Here is a 16,576-nt window from a genome sequence, read left to right as displayed (position 1 = left end):
TCCCCCCTCTGCCTCCCCCTCCACCTGACCCCTCTCCATTACGCCGTGGGGAGCTCCAGCAGATCAATGATTTCATTGAGAAGGAGCCAGTTGTGCCATTAGGAGGTGAGCTCACCTTCCCCGGGGAGATCTGACACATTATTCTCAATGACCTCGCCTTCCTCTTCATCCCTCCTTCCATCACTCCTTTAGCCCCTTTACCTTCCCCCTACTATTCCCCACATCTTCCTCTCTTTCCCTTCCTCCTCCTCCTCCCTCTTCTGTTTCACGGTGCTGAGAACAGAGCTCTATTTTTAGGCCCAGACTCCTGCGGTTGTCACATCTGGCGCCAGTGGCCTCAGTGCTCTCACCCTGACCCGTAGATACACAAACACACACAAGGACTTGCACACATACACACCGGCCCCACCCCAGCCAGCACCAAGGGAGCACAAAGGTCAAAGAAAATGGCCTACAAAAATATCTATGACATCACCTACCTACTCTGAAAAGTGTTACAGGCTCTGAGAAGCCTTGGAGCTGCATGTTGACATAATGCTCTGCTTTCTGCAAACAGTCACTCTGCAGGTATGTAATGAGCTCCTTCTTTAGGCTCACACCTTGATGAGGTATTCTGATCAAATGCTTAACTTGCACACACATGCAAAGCAAGAAAATGCTTGCACATATGGACAAACTCTCTCTCACACACACACACACATACACACACACACACACACTGTATGGTAACAAGGCCCAGAGGAGGCCTGTACTGAGTTTAGTTTTATGTAACAATGTTCTGTTTCTGCCAGCGTTCTCACCCCCTCCCTCATCTGTCTCATTGGCCTCACATGATGAGCTTGATGTAATTTTCCCCTTCTTTCCCTCAAAACCGGAGAACAAAAACAGGCTATCGTGTGTGTGTGTCTGCGTGCACAGTGAGGTGTGTGTGTGTGTGTGTGTGTTTATGCTTCTGTGTGTGTGTTTATGTGAGCCTTTGCCAAATGTTTCCACCATGACGTGATTTCACTGCTCCGCTTGCCTCCTGCTCCTCTTCCCCTTCTCCATCATTCACAGTCCCTCGCTGGCTTGAAGGGGCCACACACACGCACAGATATGCATGCACACAAGGACAAAGTGAAACACAGTCATACATATATACTCTAGCATGCAAAGGAAGAGAATGACATTTTCTCACAGATGCACGCATAGTGCAGGGATATGCATACATTTCAAGTAACGTGGATAAAGATTAAAGCTGAAAGACACGCAGGCGACATTTAACATGTGCGTTAAGACATTAATGATGACCGCTTCTGCTCATTCTTATTGTATACATACAGAATGATCATGTGCTATTTTGTCCTCAAACTAATAAAATCCATGTAAAATCTTGAAATGGTCTTAATTCACTATTTACTGGCACAGTACACACAACACGGTGCATATTTGCAGAAAAAAAGCTGGTATGTAAAAACATTTCTTGAGTACTTTTTAAGTTTTTAATGTTTCACAGTATTTAGATCTAATGTTTCTAATTTTTATATTGTCATAATTAAGTAGATGAACCAAAAAAATAGAAGAGGCAAATTCAGTTTGTCTCAAAATACAAACTGGAACAAAAGTTGTGTCTTGTTGTATTGAATGAACATTTGTAAAGCATGCCTATAAAATATCAAAAAGAACAATTAAATTAAATTAGACGTAGAGACATGCACAATAACCTTTGCTCTCTTTTCTTCTGAGACACATGTTTTATAATAAGTAAAACTTGTGGAGAAATCCTGTGGGGCAGTGCTTGTACCACAGTGCCCTAAATACTTCAACCATAGTTGTTTAAGCTGCTTTGTGTATACAGTCCATTCATAGTGCATACCTTCTGGCTCCTGCTGCATTTGAAATCTATCTGGAGGCCTTTTGAACATCCCAACCCACCCCTGTCATGCATTTATCCAGCATGAAATAAAAATAGTTTGTTTAAACTGTTACCTAGGCAGTGTCAACACATCAGGTCAACAGGAGCTGAAGTTGAACAGCATGCTAACCCGGGCTGGTTTCTGCGCACTACACTACATCAGCACCTCATAATTCGAACCTCACCGTGAATTTAGGCCAAGTGCTCGGTAGTTTAGTAGCTGCGCCATCAGTTTACCGCTGCAGCATTCAGCCTGATGACTCTGACACACATGTGGAGTGGAAATTTCCAAAGGCACAAGAAAAGGGAAAGGAGTAGCGAACAATTAGGCTAATTTATCCTTCCCAGAGCTGGCCTGCATCCACCAGATTCCATTCATGCTCGGACTGCCCACTGCCGCTCCTGTCATGCCGTCGTTCCTTGGAACAATGGTGGATTCCTGTTTATCACTGTGCCGTTTTTGATGCACTTTATCTCTGGCATGCCACAGCGCTGCTTCCTTATTTACTGATTTTGGTTACCTGTTTTTTTCCTTTTTTTCAGATTTTTTAATCAGACTGCACCATCCTCCATGAAGATGAGATTGTATTTCTTGGCAGCATCTTGTAGTGTGTTACTGTATGAGAAAATCTATTTTAATATCCAGTCTGCTAATTATTTTCCAAAAAAAGACAGGGGATTTTTTTATACCGGCTCATTGACAGTGGAGTAGAATGGTTGCCTGAAACAGAGCAGAGAGTTTTGAATCCTCAGTGGTTTAACACTTTTCCTGGTATGTACACTGTCTTGTAACCAAGCTCTTATTACTGTAAATACATGCTGACCACACACAAACTTTTGGGCTGAACCTCCAGGGCCGCTGCTGTTTCCTGATAAAAGCGGGAGATTTTCCATCGCCATGGCAACAGGCTAATTTTGGAGTTACAGGCAGGCCCGAGGTTCCAGATTGAGGAATGCGGCAGTTTGTGATCATTCCCTGTCCTCCTGATATCTTCCCCTCAGTAACACTCATAAACACACTCGCGGTGGCTCATGCACAAACACACAGACACACACACACACATACACACACACACATACACACACATGTATAGATGAGAGGCGACTTCCCCTTCTGTTGTGTAACTATTTCCTGTTTCTGATGAAGTGACATCAGGGCTTCTCAGGGTGAAAGAGGGAGACGCCTAAGGAACTCAGCATCTATGTATGCATATACATGCCGTAAGTGTGTGTTTGTGTGTTTATATTTTAACATCTCTTTTTTAATTTACAAAGCAAAAAAAACCTTCAGAGTCACACAATCAGCAATTAAAATCATTTGAAAGCATCATGAAGGATTTGGCAGGGCGCACAGAGAAACAGCTTGCCCAGTTCCTCTCACGGCATCGCGTCATTCTTTCTCTATTGTTCTTCTGTAGCTGGCGGAATGATGTCACTGCCGAGTTGTGGATGTGACACATTTACACACATTTACACACATTTACACAGACACACACACAAACACACACACACACACAGTCTCTAGGGTTCGTAATGGCAGGAAAGCCAACCCTGACTGTGAGTGTCGTGATAGCCGCTGTCACCATGTCCTATACACCCACATACAGTCTCCAGGGTCTAACGCCCTACTTCTGCTACACGATGGCCTGTAGAGGACAATGCTGAATGACTACAAGTTGAGCAATGTGTTAATTTTTTATAATTAATGTGTACACTATATCATGTTTGGTTTTTCAATGTACATAAAATTTTTCTCCAAAATGTTCATAAAATTTGATTTTAGTTTTCTTCAGTTTATTTAAATAGCAGCTTTTCTGACACCAGGAAATCCACTGGAATCCAAGTAGAACAAGTATATTTCCATTTCTGTTTGGAAAAAAAGAAAATAATTATTTCCTCAAGCACTGATATGCATTTGAGGTCACACTGGTACAGTCTGAGACTGTCTTCGAGTTCATCGTGAGACAGGTAGAAACGATACTGGTAGACACTGAGGAGTGTGTATGTGTGTTTAACCAGCAAAGGACCAGATGGTGTGGCTTCCAGAACTGTTATGAGGACAGTGTGTCTGTCAGCCTACCTGCTGCGCTGATAGGAGCTAATTAACACTGAACTGATCTGAGACCTGCCTGTCAGTCTGCATGTTGCAGCGGCACAAGCTCATTAAAACCAAACCGATCCACTGTCAGCTCCTCTCTGTCGGAGCGACACCGTTATTACACTGCCACCACGTGTGTGCCAGACTGTTGTACATGCGAGATGTGCAGTGATAGAGGTGAGGAGTATTACCAGTGTGTTATTGCCTTGAAGCGCTGCAAGGAAACCCTTTGCATCCCTGCTCAGGCCATTAGCATTTAGAATGAAATAACCATCCGTTATGCTCAAGTGAGCCTATGTAGACAAATTCACCACTGGGGAAATCAGTGCAGGAGGGAATGTGCACTCTATTTGTTATACACACACACACACACACACACACACACACACACACACACACACACACACACACACACACACACTTTTTCATTCCTGCAGACAGATATGCATGGGTCATACACATACAATGTTTAGCCTTTCTTCTCACTCTCATGCATACACACATGCATTAGTCATCTCTATACAACCAAAGAAGCCAGCTGTGAGCCATCTCACTCTTGGCTCAAATTAACACTTCACTTAACTTTATACGCTCACATTTTTACACAAAGTAAATGCACAGGCTTTGTATGCATGCAAGCACACTGTAAGCACATGCCTGCGGTGGCCAGCATTTCATGTTGAGGCTTAACAGCCCCCCTTTTGTCTCCACGTAAGCACACACACACAGACACACACATACACACACCGCTGAACATCTCCAACTGGGATTTTTAAGTAGTTCATCTGGTTTATGAGATCCCGTCTGGTCCTGAAAGCCCCCCTTGGTGTGTTTGATAGCTTACCCTCCTCTCTCCTTTGTGTGTCTGTGTGTGTGTGTGTTTGTATGCATGCTTACACAAGTGTATATATATGTGTGTGTGTGTCTAAACTTATTTCTTGCCAGTGGGACAGATTAACTGGTGCAGTAGCCCCTGGTTCTGAGCTCCTCCAGGGGGTTAAGTTGTTTGGAGGGCAGGGGGTCTGCTGCATGACTGATGCGAGAAGGCCTCCCTCCAGGCTGCACAGATAAAGATGAAACTACCTCATGCATGAGCACACACACGACCAAGTAGTTCATCAGGGCCTCTTCTGGTAATGTCATACACCCTGTGAATGCCTGCTCTCCTCGTCTAAAGAAGCACTTCCCTCCATCTTCCTCTGCTTTCCTCTTTACCTCTTCAACCTTTTTTTATGTTATCATTCCCTCTCAAAACTCCCATTATCTTTCTGAAAACAAGTGTTCAGAGGAGGAAGGTAGTTCTGTTAGAGGTAGGTGAAAAGGCAAGTGGATTGACACACTTACACACACTAGGAATAAGAATAGTCCTTTTCAATATCAATATACCAATGAAGTAACTGAAACTGGGTGCTGAAAGAAAAATGCAGCTTTTTTCAATTATTAGTTTGCAGCAATTAACTTTTTTTTTATTCCTTTAGCAATATATGCTCAATTCCACTTAGTGCATCAGACTTAGATGAAGACATTGGCCTGAAGGCATACAATGGTCTTTGCAAACTCATCTCCACCTCAACGAGCAAGCAAAAGAGAGAAAGAAGTGGTGATTGTGCGAGCTAGAGAGTGAATGAAGAGAGGGAGCAGTGCTGGCGAGAACAAAGTTGTGAATCAAAGAAATAAACGTTATTTTCTGAACATTTCACGATTTCTCTGCTCTGCCTGTGTGAAGCTCAGCCCCACCTCGGTCGAACAGGCACACAGACCTGCCGCTCTTTATACATGCATGACACAGAGCTGAGCAGAGGAGAGGGACAGTGACAGTGATGTAACCTGGTTGCTATGCTACAAGTCCAGACCTCACACCTGTGCGCTGTTATTGGCTAGGGGCTATAAACCCACTGTCCAAAGGTCCAGAACACAGCAAAATAAGAAAAATATAGGCAGATGGCAGAGCCTCTGTAGATAAATACACAGACACACACTTATAGTCGGTCATAAGTGATGATTGAGAGGGATTATATATATATATATATATATATATATATATATATATATTTTTTTTTTTTTTTTTTTTTTTTTTTTCTTTTTTCTTTTGTATAAGTCTATCCATAGTTTTTTTAGGAAAATTCTGCATATTATACCTTTTAAATAAGATATAATCTTAAATGCGTTTCCTGATTTAGATTAGGAAATAGATTATAAATAACAATTATATAAGAATCTGACCATACATTTAATGCAAACTTTTCAATACTTGAAAGGTTAGATACCAAGCACCAAACACACACAGGCACATACGCACACACCCACACAGAGGCATACACGATTACCTACTACACCATTATTGTCCCCCTGCGAGACAACCAGGTCATCTCAGCTACCCTCTCCCTACGGATTCAAACACCCCCTCCATCTCCCACCTCTCAGTACCCCCACCCACCTAATCTACCCCTGCAGCACCTCCCCCATCCTCAATTGCTCCATCCCTCCATCCAGCCTCCCCTCTCTCTCCCCTGGTGACTACCTCACCCCCCAGGCATGGCAGCTGTGTTCTCCTGTAGGCATTACATCACTGCAAGAGCAGCCTTGTTACTGATCCCCTGACAACCGGCACTATCAACACACACACACACACGCGCACACACACACACACACACACACGCACATACATCAGTATACATGCATATACAAGATAATTACGCATTCACATATAAATGCACATATAGAGACACACACACACTCGTGCATAGGCCAATATGCATACTTGTGCCTCACACCTTGCTCCGTTCATCCTGTTCACACATGGTTGCAACACACAGTTGTTCACACACATGGCTGCACACACACACAATCACACACACACACACACACACACACACACACACACACACACAAAGATGAACTCACACATACATTAACTCACAGTCTTTATCACCCTAACCTACTCTATCCGGAGAATGACGTTTCTCCTTCCCATGATATCCTGACAGATGATATGTGGTTTAGGATGACACTCCTGTTGCTGCCTGTCTCAGGGGTGACAGATGCTGAAGAAATATATGAAACATATAAAAAAACATTTTTATAACATTATGACATTAGTACAAACATGTATGGCAGTTTTTCCACACGTATGTAACCAAAAAGGATTTTGGAGTTATGGTTTGCATTGGTAATTTTAGACTGAGGTGATTGGATCACAACCATATGTGTATAACCTCTGCTCCAAATTGCTAGAGATTTGATACATTTATATGTAAGTATTTTTCAAATCATGCCTTCATTGTGGCCATTAAAGCTGAAATATAGTGTTTATAACACAAATTGCTGTTTCGTCAGAACATGTTTGATTGGGTTTGTCAGGCCCCACCTTTCAAGTCATGTCAGTTTTATTTACAAAGCCCAAAATCTTTTGTGTCAAAAAAGTTTTGTCAGATAGCTTTACAATCTAAACAACATACAATAAATTCCATCCAAATTTATATAAAATCTTCAATCACGTAATCACTTTATTAACAAAGTAACAACAAAGACAAAGTACAGAAGTTAAAATGATTTTTTATTTTTAAATAAGTTAATAAAATAAGTATATTCAAGTAAGGGGCTGTCAAATAGGGACAATAAATCCTCTTCAAGGATGTTCAAGCATGCAATAGGGAGAAAGAAAATATTAATATTAAGTGAATATATACAACATATATATAGAAGTGTAAGGAGCTAAATAGTATACAGAAAAATGTTTAAAGTAAAGAGTATGGATCAGGTCACACCTGTCAGCTGATGATGTCCTTACTTTAGTCTAGAATACATTTGGATTCACAGTTCCTCTCTAGCAATTTCACAAACATGAAACTAAACATCCCATATATTGGCTGTAAGGTGAATGTGACAAAAATGTGAATCCTAACTTATACTTTTCTAATTTTCTCTACAGCTTTCATGTACAGAGAAAGTGTTTTTACATTACTGTACCAACATGTAACAGCCGTAACTCTCATTACTGTTTCTCTTCTCAGTTTGCATCATTCACAACATATCTTGTGGTTTCCAGTCTGGAAGGGCTGTGCCATGTGGTTCTGCTCTCCAAGGCCCCTTTGGCCTTTACACACCTTCTCTGTTTCTGTCTTACACCGTTATCTCATACTCATCTTCCCATCTCTACTTGTCTGTTTAGGCTCGTCTCTATGTGTGTATGTGTATGTGTGTGTAAACTTTGCGTTGTCCCAGTAACAAGCCCTCGACCATAAAAGCACGCTCTAAATCTAGGAGATGTCAGAGGAGGGGGTGCCTAGAGTGACTGTCCCACCTATTTCTGTCACAGCAGAGCACACATGTGCAGTCAATAAAAAGGCCTGGCTGTCATTTATTGCATCTTGGCTGTAATCCTCTAATTAACACACCTACTATTCTGGGTCTTGTCACCCTGCCGTGGACTATGGGAGGAGGAGAGGGGGTATAAAGAGAATTGGGGGGGTTTGCTTTTGACCGTTAAAAACACCAGCGGCTACTTTGTTTTGTTGCTGTTGGCCTCCACCACCATGGTTTTCGCAGGTGTGAGGAAGTACTGCGTTTCAAAGCTGGTTTATGGCTTCAAGCCACACTGACAGAACAACAGAAATGAGGTGTGTATTCAAACCGGGGTGATGATTGGTGTGTTTGAAGTGTAGTGACCCTAGTTGACCACTGTGGAGTGCCACACCTGCTCCAACCAGCTGCAGATGAGGAGCAAAGTGTGTGTGTGTGTGTGTGTGTGTGTGTGTGTGTGTGTGTGTGTGTGTGTGTGTGTGTGTGTGTGTGTGTGTGTGTGTGTGTGTGTGCGCGTATGTGCGTGCACCATGATTCATCTGTGTGTCTGTGTACATGTATTATGATGGGCATGTGAGCGCCACAATTTGTGTGTGTTTGTTCACGGTTCGTCACAAAACCAATGTCTGCATTTTTCACAAAGCTCATCATCAGCAAGTGACCTATTTTCTCTCACTCCCTCTCTCAGTGACCCACAGTTGAACAGAGGGTGACGTAAGGCTGTTCTCACCCATATGTAATCATTCAGGGGTCTATAGTGATGAGATGAGGTCAGTCTGTCAGTTTGCAGCTGGCCCCCTAACTAGACATCTTGTATAAGCTTATTTGCCTTTTTTTGTTTGAGCTGTGCAATGACTTCATGTACTGAAGCCCATCTGACCTGGTTTGAATGTATTCAGTGTACCGTGATGTCTCAACCTGAGACTGAACAGACAGTCAGGAAGGACGTTACACTGGCCTACTCATGGCAGGTATTATATTAACTTGCAAGAGATTGATTTGGGTTTTTTTTTTTTAAATCTGCTTACTGTGGTCATATATAAAAGAAAATAAATTATCTTGGGTTTTCAAGGATAATTCTATGTGTTAGGTTTAAAATGTATTTTAAACATCTGTACTGACATAATAATTAGTTAACATTCAGTCTCCTCCAGCGGTTATGTGAAATCCTGTGCTGCTTTGTTTCCATAGCTGGACTTGTGGCCTACATGTTTGTCATTCCATAGTAAAGTACCAGGAGTCTGTGGCCTTTCAAATGGATGATGGCTGCCGACCACAAGCTTGTTTGGTCTTCTCATCACCTCCAGTCTTCCCTTTCCTCTTTTGTCTGCACTTGTTTCTTTTTTTCCTGCTCCCCTCTTCTCCTCAGCTTCAGTTTTATTTTCTCTCTCCTCTCTTCTCCTCTCCTCTCCTCTCCTCTCCTCTCCTCTCCTCTCCTCTCCTCTCCTCTCCTCTCCTCTCTTACATTTTCATCAGCGAAGACAAGAACACAGTGTCCAAACACAGGCACATTAGACATGAACCAGTGCAGGAAACGCGGTGAAGTCACACACATTCCCGCACCTTCAGAGACAAATCAGCTTTCAACACACTGACACAGTCTTAATCCCCCACTGCACTAAATGTAATGTGTTTAGAACTACAGTACATTTAAGGCAATCAACCTAATGTGGGTATTTAATTTCTGCTGATATATACAGGACATTTATGAAGGTGCAGAACACAAAGTTTGAAAACTGATACCGTATATCACAATCATCTGTGATGTTTTATATCCATGACAGATTAGCTCCTTTTTTATTAGTTTTTTATTCTTACAGTCAAATTCACAACATGCAAACATCATATTTCATTTTAAGAAGCATATTGTCATGCACATCAACACAAGCCTCTTTTCGTAAGCCAAGCTAAACAGCCTGATAGCTGTGTCTTCGCCTCTATCGTTCCCTGATAGAGGCCTGCTCCGCAGCTAGGCCCCTGAGGTGGCCGCATATTTGTTGGGTGAGTAAGGAATGTGGTTACATGCCTTAGACATTAGCTATGACGGAGCGCTGGCTCCACAAGAGATGGAGGGTGCAAGGGAGGTAGCAGAGGAGGAGGGGGGAAGGAGGGAGGGAGGGTAGAGTCTGAGCTCACGGCAAGTGAGCTCATTCACCCCCAGAGCTCGAAGAGAGAGTGCAGCTCCGTCATCCTCTTTGCAGAGCGAGCGAGAGAGGAGGAGGGAGGGAAAGGGAGGAGTGTAAGCCAGCGAGTGAGCGAATGAGAGACAGGGAGAGTGGAGCAGCACAACAATAGTGGGCTGCTCTTCTGGCTGTGGACTCACAGAGACAGACACAGCGCTCAACGAGACACACAGACGCTCTGTAAACCAGCTGCAGGCAGAATACAGCTGGCTTATTCGCACAGGCATTGCAGACTATACACTTTTGTTTTTTCTTCTTGCTCTCTCTGTGGTGGCCATTCTTCACAAGACCACAGAATTACTGACTATTGACGTAGGAGCATTTTAGGAATTTTTGTGGTCCTTGCATTCATATGGGATTTTGGCTATAGGTGGACTTGCTTTATTGGCTTTTTGAGGAGCATGTCCACAGACATTCAGGACTAGTGTGCCTTTATTTTTGTTGCACTGGGTCCATTCCCTGAGGGTCACCGACTGGGCACTGGAACAGCTGACTTGAGCAGAGCATACTTCCAGCAGGAGTTTTGTCGACTTGGGATTTTTACACTCAGACTGTGGTCTTACCTCTATCAGCTCTCTAAGGAGAACTTCTGTTTGTTTGTTTTGACATTTTTTCTTGTGACAAGGGGGGTCGCTCCATCCCTTAAAGAAGGAGCACCAGAACATTTTCATCTGTTGGTGTGTGTGTGAGAAAAAGTGTGTTCTGGGGGATGCCTCTGGATGTGGTGATTGCCCCAGCGGAGGACTGTTTTTGGCCGGACCTGCAGGACACAGACATGAGGCTGAAGATCAGGGTCCGCCGAATGAAGGAGGGGAGAGAGCTACGAGGTGTGTACCCACCTGGACACGGAGAGGAGGGAGAGAGTGTGTGTTTGTTTGCTTGCAAAAAGAGGAGTACAGGTTAATAAGTGTATTAGAATATCTCTCTTTGGCATTTACCATGTGGAGGCCTTTGTGTACAGTGGTTACAGAGCGTGGAGTATGATTTGGGGAGTTAAACTATAAAATACACCATCTGAAAACTGCTTAAGATGATGTGAACGAGGGGAAAGCCCCTGGTAACAGATTGTGTGCTGCAGATGAGTACAAAGGCACCGTTGGCTCCCAGGTATTGAGGTATTCCTGTGCAGGCATGCTGCAAATGAAAGGTAGATGTGAAGTGAATTTTAAGGACGTGTAGCAGATCAATAGTGGGATTTACTGCTACAAGAGGCTAAAAGAATACATTGCAGGGACCTAGCCAGACCTGCTACTTGTTTTCGCACCTATTTGTTTGCACAGTTAATGTGTTTAGAAACAGAATAGGAAAAAGGAGGATTAGCAAGATGACATCATGAAGACGAGAAGCAATGAAGAGGAAAGAGAGGATAGAAAAAGGGCTCAGGGGGGAAGAATGAGAGCTGTGACCCGCAGTATGACATAGTGCTCATGCTCTCTCAGCCTGTGGTCATTGAGATGTAAAACTATCACAAAGGCTCTTTCTCTTTCTTTTCCTCTGCTCTTGGCTTTTCTCTGTCTTGCTCCCTCTCTCTCTCTCTCTCTCTGAGCAGAATGCCGTCTTGTGGAGATGATGTTATCAATATGTGTGCAGTGTGCACTGCAGGTGTTTAACATAACACCTTTTCACACAGAGAGATGAGGCAATGCAGAGCAACAGTGCTGTGGGAAAAAAAAAAATTCTCTCCAGCATTATACGCTTACATGCACATTGCTCAAAATAGTCATTCCATAACTTTATATTATGGATATAGATGTGTTAAGTCTGTATTTAAATGTGGAGATATATGCATATCAGCGCATATCAGAGAACCGGTTAGCACAAGAGCTCCCCACACCTGCCGCTCCTCACACTGTGTGTTTTTGTTTTAGTGCATGTGTGCGTGCGTGCGTGCGTGCATACAGTTAATCTCTTAACAGTCAGGTTTTGCAGCTGGAGGTGTCAAACTCAGCTCAGAGACAGTTAACAAATAAAAATCACACATTTTCCATCAGGAGGTGAAAATAGAATTGTTTCTGTCACAGGTTATTTTGAGGCACTTCAACATGTCTCTGTGGAAATACACTTGTGAATGCAGCCTAGCATACAGCAGGGTTTATAGTTCTATATTGCAATAACATGGTACTGCTGAAACAGCAGTTGATCAAAGTGACATATTGCTGCTATCTGTCCATGGAGATAGAAGAACAATAAACAGTTTAACCATCAACCAGGATGGCATGTTAATCATACAGCCATTCACAGCCGTCATCAACATGACGCCCCACATGAAAAGCAATGACCTCATCCTACTATCTCAACCATGGGCTGTCAATCTAGGCCTTTCTGACAGACGTGGTTATCAACCGCTCACTCTGCCCCCTAAAATACACGCACTTCCATCTCTTCAATAGGCTGCAGCACAGCCTTTGTGGAGCTGAGTGGGACATGTGTGCAATGATGTCATGTTGGGAGGGTGAGGGATGTGGAGGGGAGGGGGGTCACATTGAGATGCTAATGTCCCCTCACAGTAGAGGGGACAGCTGGAGGGGCACAGAGGATGGCGTCATGTCTCCCCCGATATGAACCACAGAGGAGAGAGATGGAGGGAGGGGATGGAGGGGTGCGGGGTAGTCATTCAGGCAGATCAATGCCCCCAGGCTGTGGAGGCTGTGTGTGTGTGTGTGTGTGTGTGTGTGTGTGTGTGTGTGTGTGTGTGTGTGTGTGTGTGTGTGTGTGTGTGTGTGTGTGTGTGTGTGTGTGTGTGTGTGTGTACACGCCTGAGTTGTATGTGCCCCCCCGATTAACAGACGAGTTAAAGAGGGACAGAGGCGGGGGGTGAGCTTGTATTGACGAGGCAGTCAATTGTAACAACAGCAGTGATGTAACAGCAGAGCTCCCATTAACCACAACAACCAGGCAGGCAGGTGTTGTGTGTCTCTGTCTCAATATCTCTAGGATTCCACTTCCATTCATCTTTCAGCTTTTCTGCATCGATTTGCCAAACAGCACAGCTCCAAATAGCCTGAATTTGATCCAAATGTCTTCTCCTTAATACACACTTGTCTGTAGGAGAATAACCTGCACCTTTGAATTGAAATGTGGATATTGAGTTAGCTGTTAGGAAATGACATGATGAGGAAGGGGACCACCGCTCGCTGCCAGCGAACAAAAGGAGGCCTGAGTACTTGGGTCTGACAGGGCAAGAGGGGAAAATTAGCAGTTGCATAAGTGATGAAGTGGGCAGAGGAAAATGGAAAAAGGAAGTCACCGCTGGCTTAGCGCAGCCGATGGCGACACAGTGCCCTCTTTCCTGGTTGTGTGTTTGCCTACCCCAACATTTTTTTTTTTTACTTTTTTCTGTGGAGCTTGTGTGTTTGAATTGGGTTAGTCACATCCTGTCCAAGTACATTTTCCAAAAGTACAAGATACATGACGCAGCGCTGCTCAAAAAGTGATTTAGAATGTGTTTAAATAATATTTCTGTGTGGCACAAGATCATACCTTCAACATGTGATAAAAAATGTGTTTCTGTTTTCAAGTGAAACCGCAGGGCAGGATGCAACTTAGCGCATAGACCTAAGCTCTTCTTGATAAATATTGGCCAGTTAGGTTTCATTTCTTGAAGTTTAAAGTAGCAGCAAGTGTTAGTCTCTGCTGATTAGCATGCTGCACTGAAGGTGAACTCATCTCTCCCAGTTGACTTTCTGATGTCATCTTCACAGACAGCTGGGCTTGTGTGTGTCACAGGGTATTTTCGGTGACTTCAGCGTGAGTGTACAGTGTGTTTATGTGCATGCTTTGTGTTCTCAGATTGGAATTGACGTATGTGTCATCGTTTTCTTTTGGAGAATGTGAGGCTATGTCTCTTCGGGTTGTTTGGTGCTCGCTGTTGTGTGTGTGTGTGTGTGTGTGTGTGTGTGTGTGTGTGTGTGTGTGTGTGTGTGTGTGTGTGTGACTGCATTTATGGGCCTTTTGGACACTCATTCTGTGTGTTTTATTCCATCTTGACAACACTCAAGGGGACAGGATGAGCCAACTGTCATTAACATCTCTGTCCCTCCTCCTCGTCATAGCAACCTCAAGTAGAGTGGGGTCAGGTGACAAGGTGACAATAACATGCTATCTCCTGTGCGAATGACGTCCATTAGCACCGGCCATGTAAAGCTTTGACTACAAGGAAGGTGTTTGTAATTGTGTTGATGTAATGTCACTGTAATGTAATTGCCCTTAAAAAACCAGGCAGGCACACTCAGTCCTGGTCTCTTATCTCTGACTTCAGTCTCCTTTTGTGCCAGTAACCCCTTACTCACTCTCCCAGTCGTCACACTCTGGCTCGCTCACTTTTCCTGCTGCTTTAATGTTTATTTAACACCAGATGAGGTCATCTACAGTAATCATGGCGGTAATTATTAATCCAGACACACACACAAGATCAAAGGGCAAGTACATGTTTAAAAGAGTGTTTTCATTCATGTGTTCACTTCCCTTCATACACACTTTCTCCTCACACACACATAGGCACTGTCTCCACTGTGGAACGTCCTGTCTTCTGTCCTTCTAACAACTCTCCAACAATGTCCTCACATAGAAAGGGAAATGGTTGCTGTGTGACGCGATAGCTTTTCCTGTTGATATAACTGTCTCCAGGAACATACCGCTTCCTCACGCAGATACTGTATATGCCTGTGGTGGTAGCTATATGTAGCACTATTTATTTTCTTAACGTGTGTGTGTGTGTGTGTGTGTGTGTGCGTGTGCGCGCGTGCACGCTCCACACCAGCAGCAGCTGGAAGACCAGGAAGAAACCTTTCAAAGAACTACCTTTCCTCCCTCTGTTTTATCAATTACCGACGCAGTAGCACCACCAATAGGATCACTACAAAGAGGCTCTGGGGGAAACAGTGCCTGCACAGTTTAAAGCCAAATTGTGAACTACAAATGTCTGTTTAGTCTACACTATAGAGGCCAAAAAGGTTAGATCATAGAGTCATGCTAGCAGCCTTTTCCTCCTTTGCATTAAGCCCTCTCTCCTGTTTCCTGAGAGTTATCTGATCGCTCTTTCTGCATCTATCAATCTACCCTTCCCCTCCACTCCATCCCCCATGAGGAGCGCTGATGTCATTGCTCCGCCGGTTGCCATTAATAGCTGGAAACAGACAGGCCTTCTTTACTTTGCTCTTAAAGGGACAGTGCACCCAGAATAGCATTGGGTCATGAGGATGCACCCAGCCCACTCACTCCTCAGAAGCTGTGGTGTTGTGAAATAGCATCGAAATACCAAATCTGAATTTCTTCACTTCTTTTTTTGAATTCTCAGTTTATTATTCTCTATCCTCAATCTTGTATTTGTTGAGTACACAGTACATGCTGCTGTGTGTGCGTGCGCGTGCGTGTGTGTATGTGTTGGCCAGCCATTGCTACATGAGTAGTGCAGCTGGGTGTGTGTTACAACGGAAGGCAAAGTCCTGCCTGTACTATGCTGTGTGTGCTACTTTAGAAGAGTGATGTCATGTCTCACTCACTCTCACTCTGTGACCGTGTGTGTCTGTGTGTGTGTCTGTGTATATGTATATATATATATATGTATATGTGTATATATATGTGTGTGTGTGTGTGTGTGTGTGTGTGTGTGTGTGTGTGTGTGTGTGCGCCTGCTACGTCCTAGATTGGGTCAGGCAGGGCTGAACTTAGATTAGGTTCTAATCTCCTTTCTGGAGCTCAGGGTTTCCTTGAAGCACTCCCCTCCTTTCTCCACACTCCTCAGCGAGGTCATTGCCCCAACACACACACACACACACACACACACACACACACACACACACACACACACACACACACACACACACACACCTCACTCCCCCATCTCCTCTCTTTGGCCCCTACCCTGTAGTTATACAACCGCGGCACTGCAGAGTAGTGATGAGTGTGGGTATTTGTACGTGTGTGTGTGTGTACAGGAATAGGGCGAGTAGTGCTTATGTGGTGCATGTATATGTGTGCATGTGTGTGTGTTGCACAGGGAATTATAGGCAGTGAGAGTGAATATTGAGCACATGTTGCTTGCAAGATTACGTGATCATGCCTTCAGATTGTATCTTCTCAGAATGTATCATTTTGTTA

General features: G+C 43.8%; 1 protein-coding gene across 1 annotated transcript in view; it reads left to right on the top strand.

The window, feature by feature from the left end:
- The window catches only part of dusp8a (dual specificity phosphatase 8a), a 43,679-nt gene that overhangs the window by 23,855 nt on the left and 3,248 nt on the right, over positions 1 to 16,576 (top strand). The gene's annotated exons all lie outside the window — the stretch shown is intronic.

The sequence above is a fragment of the Scomber scombrus genome, chromosome 6 (assembly GCF_963691925.1).
Source record: "Scomber scombrus chromosome 6, fScoSco1.1, whole genome shotgun sequence".
NCBI classification, from domain to species: domain Eukaryota; kingdom Metazoa; phylum Chordata; class Actinopteri; order Scombriformes; family Scombridae; genus Scomber; species Scomber scombrus.
This window is presented reverse-complemented; position numbering and strand designations above follow the sequence as displayed.